Source organism: Dromiciops gliroides, chromosome 3 (genome assembly GCF_019393635.1).
Source record: "Dromiciops gliroides isolate mDroGli1 chromosome 3, mDroGli1.pri, whole genome shotgun sequence".
Taxonomy (NCBI): domain Eukaryota; kingdom Metazoa; phylum Chordata; class Mammalia; order Microbiotheria; family Microbiotheriidae; genus Dromiciops; species Dromiciops gliroides.
In genome coordinates this window covers 400,019,376-400,025,984 of record NC_057863.1, presented here as the reverse complement: position 1 = coordinate 400,025,984, position 6,609 = coordinate 400,019,376, and positions in this window count along the sequence as shown.

Here is a 6,609-nt window from a genome sequence, read left to right as displayed (position 1 = left end):
TTTAATAACATCATCTTAGGATTTTAAATAGCTCAGCTGGAATTCCATCACCTGCACTGGTTTTATTGTTAGCAATGCTTCCTAAGGCCCACTTGGCTTCATTCTTCAGGATGTTTGTTTCCAGATCATTAACCACATCATCATAGTTATTAGTGATAATATCTTTCTTGTATAATTTTTGTGTACTCTTGCCACCTCTTAATTTGTGCTTCCTCTAAGTTCCCACAATTTTTTGTCTTTTACCACACCCATTTTTTGCATGAAAATTTTCCTTGATATCTCTAATTTTCTTGAGTTCTAGTCTTTCTCATTCTATTGTTTTCTTCTATTCTTTGCATTACTCATTTAAGAAAATCTTCTCTCCTTGCTATTCTCTGGAATTCTGCATTCAGTTGGATGTGTCTTTCCCTTTCCCCTCTACCTTTCACTTTCCTTTTTCCTCAGTTATTTGTAAAAACATCATCAAGCATCCATTTTGCTTTCTTGATCTTCATTTTCTTTGGAATTTTGTTGTTGCTGCTGCTGCCTCCCATACAATATTGTGAATCTCTGTCCATAGTTCTTCAGGCATTCTACCAGACACTCTATTTACCCTGAGGGACCCGCCTATCTCTAATGCCTCAAAATTGTACCTTCCTATCTGTTACCACTGTCTCCCCTATTCTCTTCTACCTCCTCCATCCCCTGACTTTGCCTCAAAGCTGCCCAGAGAAATTGCACCAGACCTGGATATTGTCTTCTCTTCACTCCCCACCCCGCAAATGAATTGGACTGTGGCACTAGATTTTTTAGTTAGGTTTTTCTGTGTGTTTACATGGGTGACAGATTGTAAATTTGGTAAGGTACTCTCATGACATTATGCATATTTTTCTTTCCTCAAACCACTTTCTGCCTTAATTTCTCAACATTTCCTCTCTTCCAAGGTCTTATTATGATTTTTTTATGGTCTAACCCAGGGGTTTTTAAACTGAGGTCCATGGACCCCCAAGGATAGATTTCAAGGAGTCTGTAAACTTGGATGGGGAAAATTACGTTTATTTTCATTAGACTCTTACTTAAATTTAGCATTTCCTTTGATTATGAATGTAGTCAATAAAACATTATTCTGAGCTACATTCTATAGGCTTCACCATACTAACAATGGAATCTGTGACACATGCAAAAATAATAAAGAATCCCTGGTCTAGCCTTTCCTCTGCTACCAGCTGACTGCCTCATTGTAGCTACCTCATTACCTTTGGGCACAATGCTCTGAGTAGAAAAGGTGCTTAGTAAATTTTTGATTAAAATGGTCTCATCTCATCTGTGAAGTTTTCTCTGACCATTCTAGCTCTATAGAAAGAGAGTATCAGACTAGATAGTTTGCAAAGTCCTTCTAGACATAGATCCATGATCCAATGTTCCCTCGCCTCACTAAATTCCCACAATTCTTATAGTGGAGATATGCTGGTTAATATTTAACAAGCAGTTCACCAGGGAGGGAGAAATGTGTGTAATATACTTTTAAGTTAATCTGTATTAGTAATATTTTCCTTATCACCTTCTTAAATCTAGGCAATCAACAAAAAATGGGGGGATGTAAATGCTGAAAATTTAATAATTGGTTCTTGTAAACTGATTCAAGATGGCTTGAGCACACACCTTGCTAATAGACTCTATCATATGGCCCATTCCTTGATTCTCTATTGTCTTGATATCAGAGGTACCAATACTTATCCAGGAACCTGAACCCTGCTGAAATATGTTTCACATTACCTGGAAATTAACAATGCTGGAAAGATCAATGCTGAAAAAGGAAGAGGTAGAGACATTAAAAATCTCAAGTTAAAAAAATTCAAGAAGGAAGAGGAGGAGGAAGAAGAGGAAGAGGAGGAAAAGAAGAAAAAGAAGATGATGATGACAATGCTGGTGATGATAACAATAATAATAATGTAGTTCCATACCTGCCCAGATGGATTTCATTCAGTCAGTCCCCTGAAGGACAGCCTGTTCTACGTGATGCCTACACAGGGGGAGACATGACTCCTAAACCCCTAACTGAAAAAGAGAATGCTGAGAAACTGTCTACCTTCCATAAGAGATTTACCTCAGTTGGTTACAGACACTCTTAGAAGAGGCACATAGATAAAGGGCCTCCTGGAAGGAAATGGAGAGAGAAAGATTTCTGACTGATAGACCACGGTTGTCCTCAGAGCTCCAGACAGGCATGGGGGTTAACCTCATCAGGTTCCTGACCTCCAGAGTCTACAATTCTAGAGCCTGCAAAGAGAAGACCTCCCTTAATGAGTGGAGGTCTCATTCTTTCTCTTTTGGTTTGAAATGAAATCATCTCTAACTCCTAATTAAAGAGTTCACTTACTCTTGTGTATTTCTTGGTCTATTGTTATCTGCAGAATTTTTCCAACTTTGATTTGCTATTTTGCTTGGATAAATGGGTTTACTTGCTATTCACTATTTGAAATGTTTATTTGTATAATGAGTGTTTGGAGTGGAGGGGTTAAGCTGGTAAATGTAAACTAAGGGCTTCTCCTCAATCAGGGAAGTATCTCTCCTTCTGAACCTAAACTCCTCCTTCTCCTACTCCAAAGGTATTGAGGTGGAGTGGGGGACAGATAGCTAGAATTCTAGCCTGATAGCCCTCTTGGAAACTAAAGGAGAGACTGACCAGCGCAGGCATCCCATGTCTTGGCTTTCTTTTCTTCAAGCCATCATGTTGGTGGTGTAAGCATGGCCCTTTTCCTACTCTCTGGGGCCAGGACTCAAATCTTGTCTATCCATGCATCCCATGAACAATGTCCATATATTTGTATAGCTTCTACCCACATATCTTATAACAGTAATAAATAACATTAATATAGTATCTTAAGGTTTTCAAAACTCTTTAAATGTGTTGTATAATTTGATGAGAACACTGGGAAGCAAGAGCAAAGGAAGGGACTAAAGACTGGCAATGGACAAAGAAAGATAAAGCAAGGACATCAAATGCAAACTTAACCACCTTAACATTTATACTCAAAGTTATCTCAGTCTCATGATTCAATTTAATTCAACAAACATTAAGTACCTACTATGTACCAGGCACTATCCTAAGCACTGGGGATGTTGTTGTTGTTGTTCAGTGGTTTCGGTCATTTCTGATGCTTCATGACCCCATTCAGGGTTTTCTTTTTTTTTTTTTTTTTATTTTAGTGAGGCAATTGGGGTTAAGTGACTTGCCCAGGGTCACACAGCTAGTTAAGTGTTAAGTGTCTGAGGCCGGATTTGAACTCAGGTACTCCTGATTCCAGGGCCGGTGCTCTATCCACTGCGCCATCTAGCTGCCCCCAGGGTTTTCTTGACAAAGATACTGGAGTGTTTTGTCATTTCCTTCTCCAGCTCATTTTACATATTAGAAAACTGAGGCAAACAGTGATTTGTCCCTGGTCACCCAGCTAGTAAGTATCTGAGGCCAGATTTGAACTCAGGTCTTCCCAGTGCTCTATCCACTGCACCACCTACCTGCCCATAGCAGTGAAAATACAAATAAGAAAAAGAAAGAAAGTCCCTGTCCTCAAGAAGCTTATAATCTAATGAGAGAAGACAACACACACACACAAAAAGAAGCAAGAACAAGAGAGATGGGGAAGCCAGTGGGTACCCAACATCTTATTCTGTGGAGTTCAAAATAAGCAGAGTTGCAGATGGAAAATGAACAGTGATCTGGAAAAAGGAAAGCTTTGGGAGGAGTTGTATTCTACCCTCCTATCCTCCAATCAGAGGAGAAAGGAGATTGGGGGAATTAGAAAGATGTTAAGTATCCAAGAGTGAGTTAAACAACATGATGAGGAATTTCCAGGTGATCACTGATGTTGAGGGAAACTGGTGCCAATTTTTCAGTTGCAAACCTCATAAATTTCTAAAGATAGACAAAATTAAACCTCCTCATTTTTGTCTATTCTGTCAAATAGCTGGTTTTAACTCCCTGTTAGTAAAGGCCTGCTCAGAGAGCCAGGTATTCCATTCTGTCTGTTCCATGAAAGCTGTTTCCACTGTGGCCCAGGTCCCTAAGCACACTGGGATACTTGAGAGCACTGAACCATTTCGGAAAGCCCTGACTCTCATTGCAATGGTACTATGGAGAATAAAGTTGAGTAGAAAGAGCCCTGCCCTGAGGAGGTCAGGATATTTGAGCACTGGTCCTGGCTTTGCTGTGGAGTATTTGTATGACATTGAGCCAAGTACCTTCCTCTCCTTGGGTCTGAAGGTGTTTCCAGCTTTAAAATTCTATGATTCTCTTTCAATTAAATTCTGCATGTAGAATATAAGCTCCCTGAGAGTGGAGACTAAATTTTTATCTTTGTATCCCCAGTGACTCCCTCCCCCAAAGAAACAAGCATTTTCAACACCTAACACAGTTGCTTACAGATAGTAAGTAGGCACTACATTATGAATCAATAAGCACTTTTAAAAAACAGGCATTTATTAAGCACTTACTATGTGCAAGTCACTGAAAACAATATAATTAATCATATTTAAAATAAAAATAACTCCAACCACAATTACAAAAAAATACCAAAAAAGTCTTTAACAAAGTACAGTACTGGGGCAGCTAGGTGGCGCAGTGGATAGAGCACTGGCCCTGGAATCAGGAGTACCTGAGTTCAAATCCGGCCTCAGACACTTAATACTTACTAGCTGTGTGACCTTGGGCAAGTCACTTAACCCCAATTGCCTCACTAAAAAAAAAAAAAGTACAGTACTCATTTATGCTAAAAAAAATTAAATCTTTGGGGCAGCTAGGTGGCGCAGTAGATAGAACACCAGCCCTGGGGGCAGGAGGACCTGAGTTCAAATCCAGCTTCAGACAATTGACACTTACTAACTGTGTGACCCTGAGCAAGTCACTTAACCCCAATTGCCTCACCAAAAATTTAAAAATTCTTTTAAAAATAAAAAAAAATCTTCCCAAGCATAGAGACAGAAAAGTCATTCTTCAATATAAAAAATATATATCTTAAACCCAAAGCTGGCATTATTTTTTTTTTGCAGGGCAATGGGGGGGTCAAGTGACTTGCCCAGGGTCACACAGGTAATAAGTGTCAAGTGTCCGAGTCTGGATTTGAACTCAGGTACTCCTGAATCCAGGGCCAGTGTTCTATCCACTGCGCTACCTAGCTGCCCCGGCATTATTTTTAATGAGGAAATTCAAGAAGCTCTTCAATAAAATACAGGAGAAAGGGCAAGATATAACGTCATCCCACTATTATTTGACATTGTTTTACAAATTCTATTAATAGATACAAAATGAAATAAAGAAATTAATGACATAAACATTAGCATGGAGGAGACAAAATTATCCCAGTTTGTAGATGACTTTATGGTTTGTATAGAAAACCCTAGAAAATCAACAATGAAACTAATTGAGACAAATACTACTTTCAGTAAAGTATCAGAATACAAAGTACAACCACAAAAATCATCAGCATCTCTAAATAGCAACAATAAATTCAGGAGAAATAATAGAAAGAGAGATGGAATAAAATGAGCATTTCCATATCATACGATACAAAACTGCAATTCTGCTATGCATAACTTGCTATTCCTTTCAAATATACAACAAAATTATCATGTAAATTTCTTTTTTCCTTTTTTTCTTTACTCTCCTAGCCCCCTCCCCCACCCTAGAGATGGCTACCAAGACACAGACAGGTATATATGTATATATAATATATATGTATGTATATGTAAAATAGTTCTATGCATAATTCTGTTCATCAGTTCTTTCTTAAATAATCTTTAAAGAAACAAAGGATAAATTAAATATTTGGAAGGATATTCACTGCTAGTGATTGCATTATACCCATATAACTAAAAACATAATAGAATCTAAATTAATTTAATATTATATCAATCAAACTATTAATGAGATATTTTGTGGAGCTAGACAAAATAGTAACAACATTCATTTGGAAGGACAGAATTTCTAGAATCTACAGGAAGTCATTATTTAAAAAGTAGGAATGAAAGAATAGCACTCCCAGACCTCAAGTTATATTTCAAAATAATGATCACCAAAACTATTTGGTACTGCTCTAAAAATAGAAAAGTAGGTCAGTGGAACAAACTAGATAAGCAAAGATCAGAGACAAAATGTTCAATAATCTGTTGTTTAGTTGTTTTTCAGTTATGTCTGACCCCATTCGGGATTTTCTTTTACAAAGATACTGGAGCGGTTTACCATTTCCTTCTCTAGCACATTTTATGGATGAGGAAACTGAGGCAAACAGGGTTAAGTAACAAGCCCAGTTTTTTATCCACTGCACCACCTAGCTGTCCCATTTAATAACCTAGTATTCAATGAACTAGAGAATATGTACTATGCAGGGAAGGGCTCCTGATTTGACAAGAACTCCTGGAGAAGCTAGAAAGCAATTTGGCAAAAGTAGGTTACACCAATATGCCACAATAACTTCCAAATGGAAACTCAACTTAAATGGAAATGGAAGGAGATATTTTTTACACATGGGGGGGGGGGGGGGCTGGAATTTGTAACCAAATACTAGGGAGCACGGCACAGCACAAGGAAATGAATGCTGGATTTTAGTTAGAGGATGTGCCTAGGTCTGAATC